The sequence below is a fragment of the Cupressus sempervirens genome, chromosome 5 (assembly GCF_028749045.1).
Source record: "Cupressus sempervirens isolate cs-2001-9-10 chromosome 5, ASM2874904v1, whole genome shotgun sequence".
Lineage (NCBI taxonomy): Eukaryota > Viridiplantae > Streptophyta > Pinopsida > Cupressales > Cupressaceae > Cupressus > Cupressus sempervirens.
The window spans coordinates 705573091-705599397 of record NC_143122.1 but is presented as its reverse complement, the minus strand read 5'-3'; the positions used below and the strand labels follow the sequence as shown (position 1 = coordinate 705599397).

General features: G+C 34.3%; 1 pseudogene; it reads left to right on the top strand.

Moving 5' to 3' along the window:
• LOC149557939 (exocyst complex component EXO70B1 pseudogene) overlaps positions 1-19092 on the top strand; it is a 64888-nt pseudogene extending 45796 nt beyond the window's left edge.
• The last annotated feature ends 7215 nt before the right edge of the window (positions 19093-26307 follow it).

The following is a 26307-nucleotide window of genomic DNA, read 5'->3' as shown; positions in this document are numbered from 1 at the left end:
TTTTTTTTCTAATGTTGATTCATGATAATACAAATGAAGTTCCAATCCAATACGAATTTTCTTTAACATAATTGAACTCAAAATTGCAAAAATTGCATGTCACCATTTTATCTATTTTTCAATACACACATGCATAAACTAAAATACTATAAGACTCAAATGCAAGACTATTACTCAATCTCCTTTTCTATTAAACCACCTGATTTAAAGGCTCCACCAAGAAAGAACCAGTAGGAAAACCCGACATTGTTGCCACTTCAACATTAAGTTTAAATGTAACATTTTTACATAGGATATTATCCCGAGGGAAAAACTCTCAAGATATTTGAAATCCAATACAATTCTGAATTTCCTTCCTAGCCCTTAACAAGGGATCCATTACGAATTCTGCAATACATCACGATGATCATGAAAAGAATAAAAACTGACCAGGAGACAACCAATCATAACATGAAGACAAAATCAAACATTCACTCCCATCCTAGTTTACACAATAGGTCTGACATTGAACTAGACTAGGGAGGTGGTGAATTTTTCCAACAAGAGATATCAAACACAACACCAAAATAGGTGCCCTTTTAGGGCTAAAAACTCAAGAACTTCCATTCTTTCATTTCTTAACTTCCAAAACTCATACACATGGTTTGAGGTAACGAGTAGGGGCCGATAACACCCTATCCTCTCTCCCTCTTCTTGTCTTGAGAAGAGACTCTACATTGTCGGAGTCCAACTAAAGATCTCCTCCTCTACATGGCAACTTCTGCCCTATCTAAGGGTGAGTAATGACAATACAACCCATACAATTGCTTTGAAATTCAAAGAAAAATAAAAAGGAAAAATGTTTAAGAAAACCAATTTCAATCCCTCCCAAACATACTCAACACACACATGAACATACATATGCAATAAAACTGAAACATGAAGCAAAACATGAACAAGTGAGGTGAAGTATTCCTACCTTCCAAATAGGGTTATAGAAATTGAACAAATTTTAGATTGGCTTGCTTTCCTCTCCTTCTCCTATAATCTTGAATTCCACTCTAAAACTAGAGGTTTGGTGAACACTCAAACCCTCTAAAAAATGCCTCTAAATAAGATCCTAAACTCAACCACCTCTAAAAAGCAGCAACTCCCCCACTTGCCTAAAATTTCTAGGGTCTTCTAACTCAACTAGACATAAGGTTGACCTCAAGGTGGAGTTAAAGTTATCCAACTCATGATGAAACACTCAATTTTCGTAATAAAGCAAAAATGGAGTTTTTGAGTGACCATAAAAGTCAACAAAAGGGGCTAGGGGAGTGAAAAATGTCCTCAACCCATACCCATACCCCTTAGGTACTTAGATTTCATGATTTATGGCCTTTAGGATTAATTAGGGACCTATCAAAAGTTAAGAAATTTTAGGACTTTCTAACAACCTTCAAAAATGCAAAATACTCACTAATTCTAATTAGGGTAATTAACTTCAATTATTAATTGATTAGCAAAAAAGTCAGTAACGTAGTTTGACTTAGATCTTTAGGTTACTTGGTTAACCCTAACTATCATGTTGGAATGCATATACAATTCATGAGTGTCAAGCGACACTGAAAAATCATTGTTACAAAACATTAAAATTTACTGATTACAGAATGATACATTCATTCAACTCAATACAAATAAAATACAAACAACTGGGTTTGCATCGTTCATCAGATTTAACCTTGGTTTCCACAAATAGTACATAGAGTTTAGTTCCATTTCTTCATTAGATTTCATTGCTAAAATATCCTACACATTCATTGCACACATTAGTAGTTCAAGAAAATCACATGCATATATGTATATAATGTATTAGAGAAATTACATAAATTAAAACATCCTTCTTTCAAATAATCAGTGGTTTATCTTGTTCTACTCATATTCTTAATCATTAAAATTGCATAATCAAAGTGTCAATTTTGCATTCACTTTCTATACTACTTCATCAGTATACATGTTCATAAAACTTTAAATAATGTAATCAAATATATGAAAGTAAAACATCGCACATCATGAAATAATATAATATGTTCAGTGTATCTGATAGTGTCTCGACATATCAAGTCATGAGTATCAAAATAATAATGTATCAACTATGCTATGATGGGTCAGGGCAAGGCCTCACAAAGGGTTTTCTTCTCTAGTTTAACCCTACCTATGGTTTTGGTTTTTTTTGATTTTGCCAACATCAAAAGACCAGTGATCCTATGGATCATCTTCTTGGTTATCAAAACTAGTTGTTCCAACTGTAGTTGTCCATTATGGACATGACTAAGAATAAATCTTATCCATTTTACTTGGAAATCTTGTGGCATATGTGGAATGTGAGTTAAACCTTTTTTCAAGATGTTGATGCTTAGGTTTCAACACAACATTAATGCATAATTCCTTCAACAATTCATCCATTTCTAGTGTTCTAGTGTCTTGAATAACACATTTGAAATGCAAACAAGTATCATTGATTAATAGTACCTTTAGTGGAATTTGTGACTACACTCCACTCAAATCTAGGGTTTCTGTAACGGTGGTAGTCAACTTAAAATCTAGTGCCTTCCATTCCACACCTCAAACGAACATTTTTGAACCTTTTTTTTTTTTTGCTACTAGTGGATGCAATCTTTGTTTAGTAGGGTTTGAGAGAATAAGAAAACTTTCAGTAACAATTTTCTTAAATTGCTTGAATGCTCTAAAGATCACTTTGCACAGATAGCTCTAAAAAATTGGTGAGAAATGACTTTGAATTTACCCTTTTATCAAATTTCTCCTTTTGATTTCCATAAATGCCTAGTACAATTGTTCATTCAAATGATAGACTTTCATCCACTTCACTTGCATTGAATACTTGGTAGTCTTTCATGACTCAGTAACCACACAAAATTTAGTTACTCCCAACCTTGCTCAGTAGGGTCTGCAACTTGACCTCGCTTGGTAAGGATAGTAACTCAGTAGTGACTACCATCTCTTACTTGGTAATCCCTTTGCATCTTAAATGCTGATATGGATCTTTCGTCCTATCACCTGGAACTGATACTAGATGTCTTCTTTAGTATCCTAGTTCTAGTTCTCCTTTGAGAAATCAAGTTGAAATGATGGAGTCACCCAATTTTTGAGTGACATCATCATTGCTTGGACTTGCATTTTTAGAAGATTTTGGAACCCATTGTTTTCTCATATGCTTTTTGATGTTATTAGCTTTTGCCTTCTTTTCATCTTCAATTCTTCCAATATTCTTATAGTTCTTGGCAAGATGGCCAAGTTCTGTACAAATGAAACATCTTCTAATAGTATCTCTTTTCCTCACGTGATATTTTTCTCACAATTCATTCCAATGTGTCCAAATTCTGCATAGTAATGACATTTGCACCAAGTGTTGTAGTCCCAACCAAATATAGCTTTTATAATCTGTTCTACTAGATTCAATATCTTAGTTTTGCATTCTGATTACTTGTGTCCATGCTTCTTACATTTGTGAAATTTGCCTTCAATTTTTGGTTTTTCTTTGTATTCATTTGCTCTATGACCATGTTGATTACAATTATAGCATTTTCCATTGAATTTTGCTTTCCCTTTGCTCCAACATTTGTTTCATGTATCACCTATCTTACCATAGTGACTGCAAGTAGGTTTTTATTCTTTTGAGCTCCTTGCTTGGATGATTCACCTTCTTCTATATATCCAATTCCTACTTTTTCCTTTTCTCTAAAATGACTTTGCTCATTCAACCGATTCATTTTTGCTTGAGATTTCAATATTCTTTCATTGGGTTGCCTTTCAATGTTAATATCATTCTACAATCTTTCATTCTCTGATCTTAGATCCATAATTTCTTCTTTATCATTGGTAAGCTAATCAATGAAGTCTACTTACTGAAGGTATATGTGCTAAATTTCATTGTTCTTTCCTTCTATATCTTCTCTTATCTTGTTTTTCTCTTCCATGACTTCACATAATCTTACTGACTGAATTTCTTGCTCTCTTCTTAGTTTTCTTACTTCTTCTTGAAGAGTACTATTCTTTTCAAATAGTTCTTTGATTGCTTCATCAACTTCATCTGAATTGCTTGAATGGATGTCTTCAATTCTTTCTTCAATGTAGAGTTAATCATTTATCTGGATTGCAAGATCTTTTATTCTTTTTAGGGATTGAGAGAGTTACTCTTTTTCTTTCTTTAGTTGTCCAATATCCAATTCCAAATCTAGCTTCTCATTGTCAATAGCCTTGTCAAGTCTAAATACTTCCATTGCTTTTGATCTTTGTTCAAGTTGTTTAAACTTTTCTCTAAGAAGCAAAAAGCTCTGATACCAATTCTTGGAAATATTATGATAGGCTCAGTTACTGAGAGGGGAGGGTGAATCAACAACTTATAAAATTTAATCCCGAATTAGCAATTAATCCTTCATGTGAATTCTGATCTAATTGTATGCATGAGAAATTGAAAACATTAAATCATACATAACACTTTAAACACACAATTTGGTGACCCAGAAACCTTCCAAATAGAAAGTAAAACTAGGGTGGGGATGATACCCATAAGCTTTAGTATTGCAGTATAAAGTTATCTTGTTAAGGCTTGTTAGTGCTCAAAATTGTAGCCCTAATTTTGAGCACTGTTGAAAAAATCATGCCCTAAAGTGCCTTTTATGCATACATGGTTAGTTGTCAGTTTGAGGCCTAGATGGTGTTTAAGTGGCTTAACACCTTCCATTTGACATGTGCATGTGATCCACAATGTTATTTTTCCATCCCGAATCATTCTGTGAAGTTCCATTTTGAGCTAGTGTCAAAATTTGCAATTCTGCTAAGTGTCAAATAGCGACTAGAGGCCCAGTTTGCATTTAAATATATTTTACCCAAGAATGTGTCATGACTAGCCACTTTGGGAGTGTTTAGTGTCCATAACAAAGAATCTATGTTTCAGTTTTCAAGTCATTTCAAATTCGTTTGACTAGGTTTCGAACCCCTCAAAGTTGGTCATTTACTGTTTTGTACATTTGTGTAGTTGTTCACAATTCTAGGAAGCCCTGTTCGACCAATGATATCTTTGACCTAGTTGATCCAAATGAGAAAATTATTTTTGCATTGTGTTTCAGGGGTCAGACACTTCATACGTTCCAATTTTGAGATCATGACGAATCCATTTGATCAGTTTGCTAGCATGATCAAAAACCTAGTTTACATTGTTTTGTTATGACTAAGGTATCCAAGTTGATTCGTACCCCTGTTCGAAATGTTATAACTTTGATCCCATGATTGGTAAGCCTAAAATAATTGTACCATTGTGTTGTGTCCTAAAAATCCTTCAAGTATGCCAATTCTCAAGTCATGATGAATCCATCTGCATATTTTCATATGTCCGTACATTTGCCAAAAATCACTTCTTGACACATTTGCCAGTTAAAATTTCCAAGTGCCTGTTTTCGAAAATTTGCCAAATGTTCCCTATGATTTTTCATGAGCCCAAAATATGAAATTATATTCTCTTCATGGCAAAGAACTTATATCCTAATTTTTAGAACCCCACGCGATCAATAACCCAATTTTATTATGCCAAACCCGAGCCGAGTTTATGTTTTTTAACACTGTTTGCTTGCAAGATATTTGAAGTATGGATGTTCAGCAATTAAAATCTTTTGATTGGGGATTCATCATGGGCTAAAAATTTGCAGTGTGATAGAGTGTGTAGGATTGAACACTCGTGCTGATTTTCATGGCCTTGGTACTTGATTGAGTCAATTTTTAAGGTCGGTTGGCAGGCCTCTAGACACAAATTTCACAATGGTGCGAAAATGATTGAAATGGAGTTTTAAAGTGATGTCCCAGTGATTGTTTTTAATTCCAATCATTACAATGGAGTCATGGGACGATGCCAGTTGTTTGAAAGGCAAAATTTTTTTAGCTGGACCCACTTTGGGGTCCGATTAATTCCTTCAGGCATGGGTGATTGAGCTCTCATATGGCATGATATGCAATGCTTTCAGGAAAGGGAATTTTCAATTTAAGATGCAATGCATGTTGATAAGATTTTGTAGGCAACTTTTAATGCTTGAAAGTTTTAAAAAAACTTATCATTTCAGTAGCACGTTATGTGTTTTAAGCACAATGAAGCCACCATTTCTTAAAGTGCCCAAATTATCTAGATAAATGTTTTTCTTTAAAATTGTGCTAATGTTTATAATAAATGAACATTCAATGTATATAATAAAAGGGTCTTTCAAATTGAAGGATACTTTAATATATATACGACAACATTTTCTCCACTCCGTATGATAGGAGGAATTTAAGTTGCAAAAAAGAAGAGATTAATAGCAAGCAAACTTGCAGCAGATTTAGAATAAAGTTCCATGTTGGAAGAAAAGGAAAGTGTTGGACATTTCATGACACAGAGCTTGCATTAAAAATAAGCACCCACGCATCCAAGAAGAAACTAGCCATGGCAAAAGGGCAATAGTCGCAGCATATAAAGCCACAGGGAGAAAGAGACTCTAAGCAATGAAAGAACTAATGCATGAGAAATGGAGCTCACGCCTGCAAAGGGATTCCATACAAATTAAGCAGCCATCTCACATTTACATGAAAGAAAAAGAAACTCAAGGCACAGGGGAGATCAAAGGCGATGGGCATTTTCAGAGTGATCCACATTTTTAATGAAAACCTTGTGCAAACAAAGAACAAAAGATCATGCATTTAAAATGATTGCCATGCCAAACAGTAAGGAATAGCCCACATTTTCTAGGAGGAAGTCCACACGCATTGATAGAAGATCGATGCAGATAAAGAGCAGATTGATGAGACAGTAGAAGAAGATACACCCACGCCTTTTAAGGAACATTTGCAGTTAGCATTGGCAGGAACAGCGTGAGAAGACTTTTAAACAATTTCAGAGGAAATGTCCATCAAGGCGATTGCAAGGAAAGAGAGTCGCAGAAAATGAAATTTGAAGGTCCACGCTATCAAAGCAAATCCATGCCAGGCAAATAGGAAAACTCTCACACATTATGCAAAGAAGAGTCCAGTAAAACACACTGATAAAGAAGGAGAAGCAGTGGAGTTTTTAAAAGATACAAAAACATTTAAAACTTGAGCATATAAAGACAAAGACGCCAAAGCTTAGAACACCCATGAATGGAGAATCACACCAACAATGAGACAGAGCAGGCATAAAAGACAGAAAACCAATGAAACGCATATATCCCACATTGGTAAGTGGAGAAGTTATTTTATAGTTTAAATGCTAAAGCACTCATACTATAATATGAATTAAGGAAAGAGCCTTAAGGCAAGGGTGTGCTATGTTATGGACCCTACAACGACGTCAGTTAGCATGTGGATTAAGTAATTTTTTAAACAAACTTGCACGCGAGCTGATGTGGCACCGAAACTAGAGATTGAAGGAGACGATGACACATGGATTGATCCGACGGTGTGCACATCCCCAGAAAAGGAGTTGCGCAGAGGTTAAATAATGCGGGGATGCGCCTGGGTACCACGTGGCACCGTAGGTCTCAAGAATGTAGACAAGGTGATGACGAGGCAGTCCAACATTAGAGGTTGACTAATCAAAAATTGCCACATGGCAGAGAGGCTCAGTCAACTGTGGGTTGACCCCAGATTTGAAGGGCAAGGGTAAAAGTTTGAAAATGATAAAAAATATTATTTTATTGTTTTTTCAAGTGGTATGTTCAATTTTTTTAAAAAGAAAAAATTGCAAAAGGGGACATTTAGCCTAAAGTTTTTACTTTAGATAAATTTAAAATTTTCAAGATTTAAATTTCAAAGGAATGTAGACCTGATAGTTATAACAGAGGAGCATTTTTCAAATTAACTTTTTGGGCATTTCTGGGAGGCTAGATATGCACTCCAATATACCGCCAGAATCGGGAAGATCTAAATTTTCCAAATATGAGGTCGGCTTATGAACAAGTAGTAGTCTGTTCCTGCTACAGGGGGTTTTCTATCAGAGGTTTGTTGGCATGCTTTATCAGGTGTTTTGAATCATCAGTTGCAAGATTTAGTGAAAAGACACCTAAAATACACTCAGTAACCTTTGTGTCTAATTATTTGGTGTTTTTATGATGTTTTGGCTAAAATTTGATTAGTTAGCATGTGTTCAGATTCAATTAAGGGATTTCATCATTCAGCTGGGGATATTTTGCAAATCAATTACAATGTAATGATGAAATAGAAAATCAAATTAGATGGAAGAAAAAGGTTAGAGAGAGTCTTTTCAGTTGCAAGAGATGAAATTCTAAGGGGACACATGTCGATTGTAGGTTCAATCCAAGAATTCATCTTCATCCTATATTATTCTTTCTTTCTTCCATTTGAGAGGTTCCAATTTTTTGTTACTATGAGACCACTGTTGGTAGAGAATTTGCAGTCATTCTGTGAGACCATTCCTTTGGATCCAAAACTATGGTTCCACCTCCATTCTTCAACATTTTCTCTCATGTGAACAGTAGTAGTGCAGATAATACAGATAGTTATGATACATTAGGTTATTTCATGTTTTAATTTCATGCATTTGATTGTATTGTTTCAAGAAAATGAATACATATAAGCAAGCATTTCCAAAGATTCAGTTTGGTTCTCGTCTCCTGTCTTAGTAATCTGTAGTCTTATGTGGTCCTAAAATGAAGAGCTGAGATCAATTTGCTTCCCCTTAAGGTTGTATGTCTGATATATTTTGCTGTTGGAACAAAGTGCCAAGTAAATGCTTAATGTGTTTGACAGGGTTACTAGTTATGCTGAGAAGGATATTTTGTGACAATGAGATCTGAGTGAACATCGATGTTTGAATCACAAGGTGGTTAGATAGATCTGATGTCTGGGTATACAGAATATGTCCTAATGTCACAAATGTATGTTTTGGATTCATGAAATTTCCCAATGGATTAGGCACTAATCAGTTATAGGATCATTAGGTTTTGCTACATGTTTGAGGATTTGTTGAACATCAACATCAATAATCAAACACTTTTCCCCTTTCATGTTGAAGAGCTATAACATAATGCCCCCACTCAGCTTATGAGATTCCTAGATCTGCATCTAGCTACTATAGATTGATGTTTTTTCATGAGTTATTAGGAGAAATAAGGGTTTTATCAGCTTCATAGTAGATTCAGTTTATGCTTTGACAATTGGTACCATATAAAGAATCTGTAGGTCCACCTGCCTAGGTTTTGCAGAGCCTGAAGAAGAAGAAGGGTCATGCCTTATAGTTGGCCTAGTGTTTGAATGGATGTGTTGATAATGGGAGTTAGCTACCCCTAGATATGTTTTGTTCTCATCAGGGTAATTGGAAATGGGTAACATTTTCAAACACCAACAAGGCTTACAATGATCACTTCTGATGATCTACCCTATTAGGAGCAATAAGGATTGCTAGGTCCATCTTACAAAATGATTAACAAAGATACAATGAAGTACGCACTTAGTAAATAGATTTACACAAGACTATTAGGTCTACCTTGTTAAAGGATTTGACTAATCCACCTATTAGGTTGAAGTAGTAGCTGATCTTTGACCTGCAACTTGGTTTGTTGAATGAGATTCCTTTGAGTGTAGAAATTACCTTGTTGTGATAGATAAATCTTTGCTGCTCCTTATATTGCTATAGCCTTTGTAATTCACTCTTTTTCTTCTCCAATTATTACATTACTTCCATGCCATTTCATTGGATGTGAGACAATACATTACATACATACCAACTCAATTTACAAATTACAGAGTTAGCCACAATACAAATTTACACAAGAATCACAAAGTCAGCCAAAGTGTAGAAACTCAAGTTTTGAAGACTGACTCAGTGAGGTTCCAATGTTTGACATCTATTATCAATGCTTAGCATCATCATGTACTCAGTAGACATATAAGCTCGGTCCATACTGATCACTCCCAAGTAGTCTTGAACTCGGTCTGCACTAGTGACTCAGTGAATACTATGAAGCTCAGCATATAAATTGAATCACTTGATTCACACTATATAGCTTGGTTAATGCTATCACTATGAGCTTGGTATAAAGTGAGTCACTTGGTTAACACTGAGTAGCTCAATTAACACTAGACTCACATCACATAAATTGCAAACTTGGTAAGCATTACATAACTTAGTTTGCACTGATAAACTCAGCATACACTGAGATACTCAGTTTATACTACAGATCAACAACTTTGTAGTAACTGCTCAGTGCAAACTAAAATCTATCCAATGGACTTGGTAGCAATTGAAAATCTTGGTTAACACTTGTAACTACTTGATAGATACTTACAATTTGAATAAGTGTATGTCACTAATAACAAACATGATTGGAATGTCAATAGAGGGATCTTGTAGAACTATTATTATAATTGATGTTGTATTTGGCCCTAACCTGGAAGGCCTTATAGGCACACATATTGCATGTAAATAGTTATATCTATGAATAAAGTATTGTGACTTGGTATCAAATCTTACATTGTTCTTTCATTGTTGTTATTTCCACTATGTGGTTATTTGCAGGGATCTAGTTTATCACTAATAGGGGTACCCTTAGATTCTCATTACATCAATATGCTATTGTGTAGGATCTTGTAGTCAAATCATTACTGATCTAGAATAAACTAGATGAAAGAAGAGAAAAATGGATGGCTATATTATAAGAGTTTAACTTGGAAATTCAACCAATGAGGCTAGTGAGAGGACAAGGGCTAACTAAGATGATAGTTGACAATGAGATCATAACCAACAATGAAGAAAAAATCATAGTGTCTCAAGTAGGTACTAATAAAGGAATAATAATGGATGTTTGGTATCAAGATATTGTGTATTACCTCTTGCAGAATCAATATCCTCAATGGATGAATAGTTCCCAATGCAGAGGAATCAAGATGAAATGTGAATCCTACATGCTTCAAGATATGAAACTTTACAAGAAGAACTACGAGGGGATATACTTAAAATGTTTGGGATGTGAAGAAGTAGGAGAAGTACTAGAACAATATCATGACAAGTATGGCACTTGACATGGATCAACAAAGGTTATGACCCATCAAATTTTGAGATAAGGTTACTTTTGGCCTATAATTTTCAAAGACACATTTGAACATGTACGCTCTTGGCACACTTGTCAAACAAGTTCCAATAGAGAAAGAAATTTGGCTATGCCACTGCAACCAGTATTTGAGGTATGCCCCTTTGACAAGTGGGGACTAGACTTTATTGAACTAGTAAACCCACCATCATCAATGGGACATATGTTCACCCTCACAACTATAGATTATTGCACACATTGGATTGAAGCTAGAACTTTTTGAAATTGTCTAGAAAAAGTGGTTACTTACTTTTTAAAGGAACACATTGTGGCTAGATTTGGAATGCCATTCTTCTTGGCGTGTGATAATGGGTCATCTTTCATGTCAATTTTACTTACTCAGTGGGCATTGGAAAATCAATTTATAATCAATTTTCATCTAATTACTATACCCAAGGGAATGGTGTGTCCAATTCCACCAATAAGAACTTGATTACAATCATAAAATGCCTGCTCATTGTGAATCTAAAAGAGTGGCACACTTAATAAAAATATGCATTATGGACAAATAGGGTTAGGATAAAGAATTCTTTGGGAAAATCCCCATATCTACTTGTCTATGGACAAAAGCCAATATTCCAATTAAATGTCAAAATTCTAGTGTTGAAATTTATGAGAGGGTATGTTGAGGATGATGAGAGAGTCCAAAATAGATTAATGAAGAGGATAAAAAATTTAGAACACATGTCAAAACATCAAGTTGTCATAAAACATTGGTTTGACAAGTGAACCATAATTAAATCTTTTAGAATCTCAAACCTTCTTCTTATGTGGGAGAAGGCAAAATAAAAAAAGGGAGTCACACCAAGTTTCAACACTTGTGGATTGGCCCTTATAAAATTGTTGATATTTTGGGAGAAAATACTTTTAGGATAAGTTCTTTACAAGGGAAATTGGTCTCATTTCCAGTGAATGGCCAATTTCTAAAACATTATTTTGAAGCCTAACATAGAAAACAAAAAAAACCCATGTGTTTTTACTTTATGCATAAGTGTTTACTTTTTGCATGAGTCTTTATTTTCTACATGTGTGTTTACTTTATGCATGAGTGTTTATTTTGTACGTGTATTTACATTTAGTTGTGCTTTAGTCTGAGGGTTAGGAGAAATTCGGATTCCTTCTTGATGCATAACAAAGATCACTACATTTGGTCTCAATTTTAGGGAAGATGCATTTATTTGTCAAAGCATTCAGATAATTTTTTTCTTGTACAACTAAAAAAAAGTACTACTTGTAATTGTAAAGGACTTCTTGTCATGAAGTCAAAATCTAAGATTGATCACTCTCAACACTTAGGAAATTTAAAGAATTGATTATCTAGGTTTTCTTTCAATCTAAGTTGATAGTAGCAAGAGATAATTCAAAACTTACTACTTTAGGTAAGGGTCTCTTCAAAAAATTGCTAAGATCATTGTTTGGCATGAGAGTTTCCCAAAAATTTCACTAAAAGAGGAACACAAGAGTTATCAAACTAAGTGTTGATCTAGAAAAGAACACCAATGCCTTGGCCACACAATCTAAATGTGGTCGGGGTAGAAAAGAAAGAAAAATAGAATTACAAGGGTGTTTCTTTTAAGGATTCTAGAAAAATTTAGAAGGTAATCAATATAAGGATATGCACTCCTAAATGGCTATCCTATTCTATACAATGAGGAAAAAAATTCAAGGAAGAATAGTGTGGAAAAATGAGCTCCATGAAGCCAGTTAAAAAAGAATACCAAAAACCTCAAAGAGAAGGAATTGATAACTTGCCAAGAGACTGTAGAATGGATTCTCTCATTTGGTCAAATAGTGATGGATAAATAGCTTTATGAGGATTTCCAATGTCTATGTTGGTGGAGAAAAATATTTTTTTCAAGTTGCTAAATACTCATGATAGATGACACCTTGAGACATCAATGGGAATTGGAACACTAAGAACACACTGAGCTTGAAGATTTGAGATTCCAAAGTTTGGACTTCCAAAGGACTTGAAAGCTACTTGAAAGATTTGGAATCTAGGTGTCACTTAACACATGTTAGAAAAATGCTTGCTAATGAAGAAATTCCATTGTCATTTCTTTCCTTTTATTGGGGCTATTTGTTGTGGTCCCACAATGCATACCCAATTTTGAGTTGCAAAATGGGGACCCCCAAGTTTCCAATCCTCCATAATGCACCTAGTCAGTCACCTTAGTTAGTTAGGACCCTCATCTTGGTCTAGGTCAAACCCTAGTCTCCTATCAAGGAGTGTTGACAAGGTTAGAGGGGCAAAAAAGATCTATTTTGAGGGATAATTATTTGTACAATATGCTAAGTACACACTTGCACACCCTTCAGAGGTGTACACTTGCAAACCCTCTAGAGGTGCACACTTGTGTCAGGGTCTATCAATAGACCCCCTCTCCCCTCCACTCTTCACTTGTCTTCTACCTTCCTCTCTTCTTGTGCACCCTCACACCCCTTGAAGGTCCACAACTCTGCTTGTCAAAGATCTTCACACTCCAAGGTAAAAAAAAAACACTCTTGGAGGTGTACACATACAGACTTTCACATGTGTGCACCATCAAGAGGTGAACATGAGTAAACCTAAACAACTCCCCCCTTGATAACATAAATAATAGGTGCATTGTTGCACACATGCACAACTACACTCTTTGTTATCAAAACTATAGACACAATTAGTTTTAATTAGCTTTTTCCTTTTTTTCCACTAGTTTGGGTACTAGCTAAGTCCCATTAGGGTTTTTTGACATTAGGGTTTTAATGTTTCTGCCTTTTTGTGTAGATACAATGTTATTATCATCATATTCCATGGTAGCAAAGATGACATTTAAACTAGTAGCATTTAAATACCAAGGAGCTCCAAAGAAATCTTGATTCCAGGATAAACACATAGAGATCCAAGATACAAACCTTGGCCACATTGTTTGGAATGTCTTCCTCACCCTCTGTAATAAGCCAAAAGAAAGAGTAGTCATATGATCTAGAGTGGGATAGTAAACACCAGTTCATACCCTGCATTAGTATAATCTTTTGAGTTAATCATGACATTAGCTCAACACTATGTACCAGATGAGAAGGTCATGAAAAGAGTTAAAGGAGAGATATTCCTAGACCTTAGGCCATGAAATATTGAGAAGGTTTTCCACCTCCCAAGGGCATATCAATACCTCTAGATGTCCTATGAAGGTGTTGAGAGATGGTGTAGGGAAAATGAGAAAGAGGCCAAGGAATTGGTACAATCTACATTCTTAATTGACATGATACCCTGGGTTGAAGAGTAGGAAAGGTGGATATGATGTGAGGGTACTAGAAAGATGATATCAAATATTCAATTGTTCTCCTTAATAGAGCCATGGACCTTCCTAAAGCAGGTTATCTAGAGACATGGATGGTGCACTTTATTGAGACCATTAGAACAACAAAGATGTCTATTAATTGGGCCACTATCCTAAGTGACAATTTGGACAAGCAAATGATCTTAGACAAGACTGATTTGTATTTTTACATGATATCTTACATGGTATATCTATTGGTGGTCAAGACTACATACTACTCAAGGTTGTATAGGAAGGGAAGCATGCAAGACATAAATGATTGGCCTTATGTGGTATATCCATAACTTGTAAAGAAGAAGCTCCCACTAAAAAGTGGTAAATGATGGTTTCATATACACCATCATCAAATTTATTGAAGGAAATTATGCTAAAAGGATGTCAATAGAGGTAACAACAAGGATAACTAAGGTAGGTGCCTACTACACCTAGTTCAAGACCTTTACTAATCTCTAAGAGGCTGGTACTCTTTTGTGTCGTAAAAATCTCCCAAGATACCCTTCAAACCACTTCATGCTACTTGAGATAGTCTGTCAACTCACTTTTGCATATGAAAGAGCGAGGAAATGACATAAGAAAACATGGGTATGGCCAATCAACATTGGGGCATTTTAAGTGAAGTAGAAGCAAGATATTGGTACCTTTGACTAAGCATGGGATTAATATCCCTTGGAAGATTATCATGCGCCACACCCATATTTTGATAACATTAAGATGGTACAAATGTGGCGGGTAAGAAATTTGTACATGAGGAAACCCTTGAAGATCACTAGATGAATGTGGTAGATGACTATGATGTCTTCATTACAAAATATTGTAGGATGACTCCATATCTAGCAGAAAAGGTGCTCAACAAGGAGATGCCCCTAAAGGCCTAGGAAAAAGATGTCCCTGAGATAGTGGATCCCTTATACAATAGGGATAAGATCTATAGTCGACCCATCATGAACATAGAAATAGGGTGTGATGAGAATGATGTCATGGATCATTAGGGTTGACATGTAATCAAACTCACAAGGGAGTGGATCAAGAAACCATTTCAAATGGATCTAGTTTTCCAAGCCATACCTCTTCAGATAATAGCTAGACCCAAGATGTCATGCCCAAAATATCAAGGCAAAAAAACACAAATTTTTTATTTTTTATTTTTTATAAGTTAATTAATCCACTATTTAAAACATGTTACCTAAACAGGTTATGAAAAATTTCCATAGTTCCTAAAATTGACTTAATATGTTTGACTAGGACACACAAGACACATTTGGTTTTCTAAGTTTCCATATCTCATTTTGTGTGCCGATTCAATTTCCTAGTTGAACCAGGTTTCATCATTTTAGAACGTTCATCTAATTACCCTAATACTTGTCACCATTATTTAAGTAAACTTTTAAACTAGTTAAAAACATTAAATATGGACTATTAAATTATTCAAGACATTCATTTCATAGGTTAATTCAATGTTATAATATCAAACCAACTTAGTCTTAACCGAATAGGCTATTGTTCTTAGTTACATATTCAACTTCATTAAATCTATTATATTAATAATAGAAATTCAATTACCAAAAGTCATTTAAAATATTTAAATTAAAAACTAGATCTCAAGCATTATAAAACCTATCCCTTCTTTATTAAAATCAAAACACTTGTATATAACCCTTTAAAGACATGACTATAATATGATTTATCAAAGTTAAAATTTAACTAAACAATAATAATAAAAATACTAATTAAAAGATAAAATTAATTAAAATAACTTAATCCTAACAAATCACCTAACTAACCCTTTTCACTTTTTCCTAAACACCTAACCAATTTTATTTTATTACTTACTAACTAACTTTACCATATTCTAACTACCTTATCCACTAAATTCTAACTTACTTACCACTAAGCATGGATGACTCCCAACACCCCTATATGTGGTGCTAGGCCTGCAATTCATAACCTATGGTGTAGATTTTGTCTGCACTTTGCAGGTTTATTTGATTTGATTGGGGGAAGGAAGTTTTACTCCCCATTTATTTAAAACAAATCACCCTCATTATCCAAGGGTTAATGTGCCCAAACAAAACTCTTACATGGTAAGGTGGTGTGGGTTCCAAGGGCAATCTTCTAACCCACGTGAGAGGGAAAATAGAATGCAACAACCTTAGCGTGGGAAAGCATAAAGGTTAGTGGAACATGACAAATGGTTCCCTCCTTTTCAATCTTAAACTTAGCTAAGTTTCAAGGTGATGTGTGCAAGTGACAGGGGTAATAAAGACCTTCAACGCATGGAGGAAGAGTGGCGTCAACATCAGTGAACATATAGACAAGGTGGAGAAGTAATGATTTAAAGTTTTGTGGGCAGACTTAAGATAAGGTAAAGTGTAGAAGTTTTTCATTGATGTTATTTTTATTTTATTTTATTTTATAATTACATAATCATTATTTAAAATGGTGTCCAAATATTAAAAAGGGAATCTTTTAAGCATATTCTTTGTTCCTAAAGAGAATTAAAACATTTCAAAACAAATTCTAGAGAGTATTTTTGCTCCAAAATAGATGAAAATTTTAAGGTTTATTTTTCTCATCAATTGTTAGGTTTTCTTATAGAATTATTAAAATGGAAAGGTATACTAATGTTAAATTCATTTTCTTGGATGGAATATAGGAATAGTTTTTGATGTTATATTTTGCATTCAAATAGGAGTATTTTTCAATAGTTACTAACTATTAGAAATTGTAATCTTTCCTTGGCGTGTTTATAAACCAAGGTTAGAACTCCTTTCTTTATTGTTGTAATATATTAGGATATAAGCCAAGGTATCCTAATATATTTCTTTTTTGTCCTTTTTCCACTACATCTTATTTTGTCATCTAGTGGAATATGTGAGGACAAATATATATTGTAATTTCTAATTTTAGATTATTCCTCCTTAAGAGGAATCTCACACTTGGCCTCACACACTTATGAATGGTGGCATTCATAGACATGGGAGTTAAATTCTAACTCCTCTCTCTCATATCTATTTAAGAGATGACCCTCTTCTCTCATTTAACAATGAGGTTTCTTCCTCTTCTCAATTATTGTATGAGCATTGCTCTCTCTCTCTCTCTCTCTCTCTCTTCCTTCTTAGGCCTTTCATGCCTCATTCATAATGTCACAAGGGGTTTTCTTTGCTTTCCCTTTTCCAAATATCTTGTCTCATGGTGTTGGAGCTTGAAGCTTTCTCTCTCCTATTTTATGGTAATATCTTTTCATGCATTTACTCACTTAGATTCTTTCCTAGTTTTGCTTATTTATAGATTTCTTTTTCCATTTCTAACATGGTATCAGAGAAGTTTAATCTTTGTTTTGAGTGTTTGCATGAAGGTACGATTTGAAGGAGACTCTTGAGAGAGATTTCACTAATTTCTTCTTTAATCTTCTTAAGATGGAAGAAATTGAATTTTTTTTTTGAGTTTGGCTGGTTTACCACCAAACCCGATTAACTTCTGTTTTCTCTAATTTGTGCAGGTTACTTCTTATTTTCTATTAGTTTTCATCTAACTCCTTTGGAAGGCTTGCCTCCAAAGCGTTCACAGTTTGTTTTCTAATTTTTTTTTTTTTTCTTAAGATATGGCTCTCTGACTATATATCATGCTTCTATGGTTTTTTGTCTTTTTTTCCATGAACTACTCAACTGGATGCTGGTTTTATCTATTTGGAGGAAGCACTAAGCTTGCTTGTGCATTATATTCTAATCTTCATCTCTTCTTGGAATTTAGAATATATCTCTTTTAAAATTTAAAAATTTATTTGAACCATCCGCAAGAAATTTCTACAGAAAGCTTGCAAAGGGGACAATTTTTGAACTTCTCAGTTTTGGTGAGGCAATCAGTTGGAGGGCACTCGAAAAGCTCTTCAAGATTTTGGATATGTACGAGACATTGAGGGATCTTATACCTGAAATAACCTGTGTATTTTCAGGTGAAATTGGTTCAGCAGTGAGGTTAGAAGCTTTTGCAGTTTGGATGCTATTGGGGGAAGCCGCTCGAGGAACATTTGTAGAGCTTGAGACTGCCATCTGGGGGGGAAGTAGCCAAGAGCCCTGTACCTGGAGGAGCCATTCATCCCCTCACCCGGATCAGCAGATAGTCCTCTGGACAGCTCTGATGAGTTTTCTTCTGAAAGGGACATAACCAATAGGGAAAACTTGTCTCTGTTATCCATCCAGACAATTGCAATCATGGATATCTTAGAAAAAAATTTAGATGCAAAGTCAAGGCTTTACAAGGATCCAGCCCTGAGCTATGTATCTCTCATGAACAATGGACATTATATTGTGCAAAAAGTAAAAAACTCAGAAATCCACAGTTTATTGGGTGATAATTGGGTCCGTAAGCATTCCTGTAATGTCCATCAGTATCATAAAAGCTACCAAAGAGTTGCTTGGGGAAAGATTCTTTCTTGTTTGAAAGATGAAGGCATTCACATCAGTGGGAACTTTTCCAGTGGTGTCTCCAGACCTGTGCTAAAAGACAGATTCAAGAACTTTAATGCTTTATTTGAAGAAATTCATAAGACACAGTCAACGTGGATTATTGGAGATGAACAACTTCTAACCGAGTTACGAATTTCTATTGCAGAGATGGTTATAACAGATTATCATGCATTTCTAGGTCAGTTTCAACATTACCTATTTTTTCCTTGTCGTTGAGAACTTTTGGCAGGTGTTTTTTTTTTTAGCTAGCTATGATTTTATTTGGTTTTGTCAGTCTATTCCTGAAATCTATTATTTTTAGTAACGTTTTCTTGTCTTTTCATGCAAGATTCTTTTTCCTTTTTGAGTTCTTGATAGAGGCATCATTTGCTTTTATCATTGCCTTTTGTCAACCTATTTTTGGCAGGTAATCATTCATTGTCAGACAAGTGCAATATTCTATTTTAAATCTCTCTTACACATTACAAGCTTTTATTCAAACTTTTTTTAGAAAAGTTTTTAAACTCTTTTTAGTATATTCTTATCTGCTAGATTTGACCTCTATCATTAATTACTAAGTTTTTTTAGTTATATCTTTCTTAATGTTTTATTTCAAAAAAAATTCTTTTTGAATCACTTCCAATCTTGAAGGCATAGTATGAGAAAAATGGGGAGCTCTTTTCTTGCCCCATGACTTTATGTTCTTATTACCTTGAGGTTATATTTTTGAACCAAGGTAAATATTGTGACTTTCCAAAATATTAAGTATGGAAAGGTGATTATTTTCTTTAACCAATCTATTTTTGTATATTTATTTGAGTATATATGGGGGCCCACATATATGCCCAGATAAATATATAATTTATGACTATAATATTTCAGAAATTAATATATATACCTTTGCAAAATGAATTAAATACTCATGTTTACACTCAATGGAGTTTTATACCTGATATCTATATTTAGTTGATCTTCCTTAAATCATATTTACTTAATTGGATTATGAGTAATCTTACACATTTGCCTTCATTTTGATATTTTGATGTGCCCATAGTTGCACTTTTATGCTTTTATAGCATTGTTCTATGCCCATGTTGGCACTTTATGATCTACATGATTTATATGATATTTTTTTGAGTTGCATAGGGAGCTTAATATTTTTTCAAGGTTAACTATGTAGGTCCCCTCAGTATAACTGATACATAGTTTCCTTATCTGGCCCATGGAGTATACCTCCATCCTATATTGGTATGCACTCATTTTATATGGAGTTTCCCTCCATTTGATCTTATTTGTTCCCTTTTGATAGGATATATTTTTATGGAGTTTCCCTCCATATTTTTCCATTTTTGTTCCTCCATGAAGAGGATGTTATTATTGGAATTTTCCCTCCAAATTCAAATGATTTCATCCAATTTGAAGGCAATATGTTGTTATATCCTCATAATCACTTCTTTTGATTATCCTAACAAAAATCATGATAATTCTACTTTGATCAGCATGTCTCTCCTTTATGTTATTTTCATATATTAATGTGATAATGATCTGCAAACATTATTGCTTAGATCATGAGTCATGCATGTTATGGAGGGACACCCCCATTAGCTTGCAGTGGGATGATTCATTAAGTGGACTGTCTATATCCACATGATTGATGCAAGATTGATGCAAGTATCATTAGTTGGCCTTGTCTGTGGTCATTTGTGCATTAGTATAATATACTTTTCATGAGAGCATTGATCAAGCTTTTTACTCAATTTGTCCTTGTTGACAATTTTTTGAGCATATACTTTATCTTGATATCAGGTTATCTCCATTTTTTTGTGGTAACATGTTTTACTCATTGTTTCTCTATGAGACTTTTATTATCCTTATTCAAAAGGATTTCAAATTTCTATTTCTAACAATTTGCATATATGATGGCATTCTACTTGTGGATATTTGTCTTGTTATTCTTTTTTTTTTTCAGGTGATCCATTAAGGAACCTTCTCCTTTTTTACATATGAAGATGTGTCTATGCTTCCACTTGATCGCATTCAAAGGACTCATGTACTTCTCTTGGATATGCAAATGTACCATATGGCTTGAAGACAATCAAATTACTTCATATTGAAGATTAAGTTGCAAATTTTTGTAAATTATGGGTTTAATACCCTTTGATGTAATTTCCCCAAGTAAAGATTAAAGGGGGGTGTTAGAAGTTGTAATCTTTCCTTGGTGTGTTTATAAACCAAGGTTAGAACTCCTTTCTTTATTGCTGTAATATATTAGGATATAAGCCAAGGTATCCTAATATATTTCTTTTTTGTCCTTTTTCCACTACATCTTATTTTGTCATCTAGTGGAATATGTGAGGACAAATATATATTGTAATTTCTAATTTTAGATTATTCCTCCTTAAGAGGAATCTCACACTTGGCCTCACACACTTATGAATGGTGGCATTCATAGACATGGGAGTTACATTCTAACTCCTCTCTCTCATCTCTATTTAAGAGATGATCCTCTTCTCTCATTTAACAATGAGGTTTCTTCCTCTTCTCAATTATTGTATGAGCATTGCTCTCTATCTCTCTCTCTCTCTCTTCCTTCTTAGGCTTTTCATGCCTCATTCATAATGTCACAAGAGGTTATCTTTGCTTTCCCCTTTCCAAATATCTTGTCTCATGGTGTTGGAGCTTGAAGCTTTCTCTCTCCTATTTTATGGTAATATCTTTTCATGCATTTACTCACTTAGATTCTTTCCTGGTTTTTCTTATTTACAGATTTCTTTTTCCATTTCTAACACTAACAATGAAATATAAAGTATCATTCATTTGAATCAAATCTCCTCTAACACATAATCATAATTAAATCAAACAATTCATTTAAGATCATTATATATAATTACAATTGATCATTTGCATATGGAATGAATTTTCAGGAGTATAAGGAGTGTCATAAGAAATGAATTGCTTTTTTTTTCTAACATAAGTGAGCTAGCCACTACATATTTATTTTACTAAAATCTAATTCAAAGAATCAATCATGAATGAATTAGGGAAATCAATATGATATCATTGTCATTACAATCATAAAGTTAGTAATGAATTGTGAAACACAATGTTTCTGTATCCATCCTAAACCAATCTATTCTCAAGGGATTTACCATAAAATTCGTTTGCATGTTCTCATTTCTACTATCAAATTTTATACATTAGGATCATATTTCCTGAGGAGAAGTCTCCATAACAATGGACTCAGGAACACCAAAAAAATGCTGAACTAGTTTTGCTCCATATCAAGGTATCAACTAAGCAATCTATTGTTTACATAACGACAACCTGGAGAACCAAAACTAATCGAGTTGCAATTAGATTCAATCACATTGACACATTAAAAAAATGAATCCCATCCAAGGTTTTCACAATAGGTTCCATATTGAGCCAAGACTAGGGAGAAGGTGGATTTTTCTAGGTTAGGAGATGTTAATCACAAAAACAAAATATATGCCTCTTTTGAGGCTAATAATCACAATGAACTTTCATTCTTTCTCTCCTTATCTCCCAAAAAAAAAAACTAGTTTGTATTGACAAGTAAGGGCCCATAACATCTTACTTTCTCCTTGTCTTTATCATGAGGAGAGACTCTACACTAACCTAGAGTCCAACTAAGGCCTTCCTCCTATACATGGCCACTTTTTCCCTATCTGAGGGTGAGTAATGCCAACACACCCTTAACAATTTTCCCCACAAAGAAAAATAGAAAAACATGAAGGGAAACAAATAGAAAACCCACAAATACCCATCCCTCACACATTTCATCACAAACATAAAATGTACACACATGCAAGAGATTTACACAAGCAAACAAAGAACAATGCATAAAGAACAAGTTCATGAAGAATCCCACCTTCACAAAGGTCATGGTACTAGAGTTTTTGAGAATAGCTAATCCTTCTTCCTGTTTAATTCCAAGCTTGAATCTCTCTAAATGTAGAGAATGAGTGGACACCCTTCAACCCTCAAAATGGCAACTAAATAGGCTTCTAAACTCACTCATCTAAAATGACAATAACTCTATATTTTGACTTAAGCCTTCGAGGGTCTTCCCACTTGATCCTACTATTAAGAAAAAAATTTAGTAGAAGTGTAAACTTGGCAAACCTCAAGGAGATGTTAAATTTTCTCACTAAGGGGAAAATGAGATATTTAGGGGGCCATAAATGTCAACCGAAGGATCTAGAAGGGTGGAAAATATCCCCAACCCATATACATACCCCTTAGGCACTTGGATTGCATCAATTTTGGATTGTAGGATCATGTTAGGATCTATATAATTGGCTTGAAAAATTTGAACTTTTTAAAACCTTATGAATGCAAACTTTCCACTAAACCCTAATTAGGGTAATTAATCTAGGTTACCAACTAATTAGTCTTAGGTTACTAACTTAATCAATCTTTGGGTAATGAGTTACTTTGATAACCCTAATTAACATGCTGATACACATATACATAGTATGAGTGTCAAGTGACACCATAAGATTTACTATTACGTAACATTAAACACTTACAATTACATAATGATACACACATTCATTTTATGATATAAATAAAATATGAAACAATGAGTTTTGCATCTCTTCATTAGACTCGACCTTTGTTTCATAGATCATACATAGGCTCAATTTATGATTCTTTGATAAATTCCATGGTTAATAATCCAACACACTAAATTTGTACATTAGTAGTTTGATAACATCATATTCATATATTTAAAACAAATTACATAATCACATTGATCAAAACATCAAAATTTTATTTAAATAACCTTTATCTCATTTCTACACACATATTTAATCATTACACATTGCATAATTAAAGTATTTAACATATTCATAATCCTAAATTCATTTACCATAATACACCATCATTATGCATGCTTATAAAAAATCAAATAACATGATTAAGTATTTTTAAAATAAAACATTACATGATATAAACAATATAATAATGTCCAGTCTACTTGATAATGTCTCAACATATCAAGTCATAATGTGTCAAAATAAAATGTATTAGATGTGCTATGATGGATCAGGGTGAGGCCTCACAAAGGAAAGGGAAGGGAACTAAAGTCACAATAGTGACCTACCCAACCAAATCACCAGTGAGGCCAAAAATGGTACACCAACATGAGTTGGAGGTTGAGTATTTTGAGACTTGAAAAGGAAAGGGTAAGAAGAGGAAGGAAACCCCAAGGGTAAGGAAGCATGTGGCTATGGCCCAAGTAGAACCATCTTCCCAGGAATCAAAAGCCCAACCAGAGCCACATCAAGTTTAGCAAGAGCAACAACAAGAACCAACAAAAGATCAAGGAGTTACACCACCTAGAGCCTTAGAGGAAGAAGCCTTCCCATTAGTGCCTAAGAGAGCTTGAACAAAAACAATAGTGGTTGGTGTAAAAAGGAGAAAATTAAAGAAGAAGAATAGTCCCTCACCATAGGTGCTAGAAACCATTCCTGAAGTAGAGGATGAGGAAGAAGGGGAACAAATTTAATTTGTCCCCATGAATAAAATAACTCACTTGGCTACTACTACTAAAGAGAGAAGGATAATATCTACGCAAACACCTCCATCTGTCCCTAGGGAGCCTATCTAGGGTTAAACTTCAAAACATGAACAAAAAAATGGATAGAGGAAATGGAAGGTGATGGAGCTGCCAATTTTTGACCTCTTGGATTTTGATTTCATGCCTGTAGGCACCGAGATGGTGGGTGAGGAAATAAGAGATACCCCAAAAATGAGTCATTAGGAGAGGATTGGAATCAATTTCCTCCTCCACCTCAAGGACCTCTCGATATTCCTCTACCACTAGCACATGTCATGGTCATAATAATGGATAAAGAGTTAGTATCTCGACCTCTTCTGACAACCCAAGCATAAATTGAAATTTAGAATATAGAGGAAGGAGAATATTAATAGTTTCATGCCGATGAAGTATTTGAATAAGGAAAGATATAAAAAAAAACTCAACAACTTCCTTCAGATACAGAGGTTGGGTCCTTAGCCCAACATAACATAGAAACTCTCTCTGAATATCTTCCTCAACATGAGAAAACTTTGAAGAGGAGTAATAAGGGAAAGGAGCTTGCTTCAAAACCAACTTCTTTAGCATAATAAATGTCACTAATGGGGACTACACCATCATGGCTAAAGAAGACAGTCATGTTTTGACAAAAGAAGTAGATGGAATTGATAGAAGAGGAGGGAATGATAGATTTGATAAAGTGATGAAGAAGCCTGAGCCACCTAAGGGTGATGCTAGAACACTTGCATTCATTATGAAGAATCAAGATCGAGAACTTTTGGCACATATCACCATTCCTCCTCCTCATAATGACACCAAAGAACTGACTCCAAAAGATTACTAGATGAAGGAGGTGATATTGGGAAAAAGCCCACAATGGATATAGTAAAATTTTTGATCACTAAAAGCCTCAAAAAAGTGTTCAAACACATGGATCAAGATGAGTTAGAGATAATAATGTTTCAAAAGTAGAATGAGATACTAAGAGGACACCTGAATGAGATGCTAAGACCTATAGACTAGTATAATCCTAAGATCACTCTTGGAGCTGCACTTGGAAGAAAGTGAGGAGGGACACTATTGGAATCATTTTTCAATGCATGTCATCAATGGTGTCACAATTTTCAAGAAAGAGGAGTGCACATGATATAGGAAAATTTGAACCTATTGCACAACATCTAGACTAATTCCAACAAATTGGTTTCCATTATAAACCAAGATTTTGTGCTAATGGATGAAGTGCGTACCTGGGCTAATGATTTATAAGCACTTAAATCTATCAAAGGGAAAAGGTACCAAATGCTGAAGGAGATATACTCTGCTGAAGAGATAGACAAATTAGATGATGGGATAGAGAAAATATCCTTGGAGAATAAGGTCATGGAAGGACTACATGAAGGGATTCAATAAATATAGAATAAGGCTCAAGAGAATTTTTTGGAAGTAGATAAATACTACAATGCTATTAGTCTTGAGATTTTGAAAGATGAGTGAAAACCCAGCTTTCCTTAGTACAGATAGTGGTTCAACAATTTAGAGATACCTTTGAAAATTATTCATCAAAAGAAGATGTAGGAAAAGCATTTAAGACTGAAGAATCATTGTTGGAACTAGATACCAAGCTTGAGGATTTTGCATATACAAGAATAAAAGTGAGAAACTACTAGCAAGTAGTTAAGAATAAGTATGATTCATTAGATTTATCGAAGGCTAGAAAAGTAGTAGATATAATAGAGAAATTCATGAGCAAACATCCAAACATCATTTTGGTATAAAGGGGAAGAAAACCTAGATGCTAGAAATTTAGTTTTGGCACTTCAAAGGAATTTTATATTTTTGGATCATATCACCAAGATGCATAGATGCTCTTTTCTTAGAGGGCATCA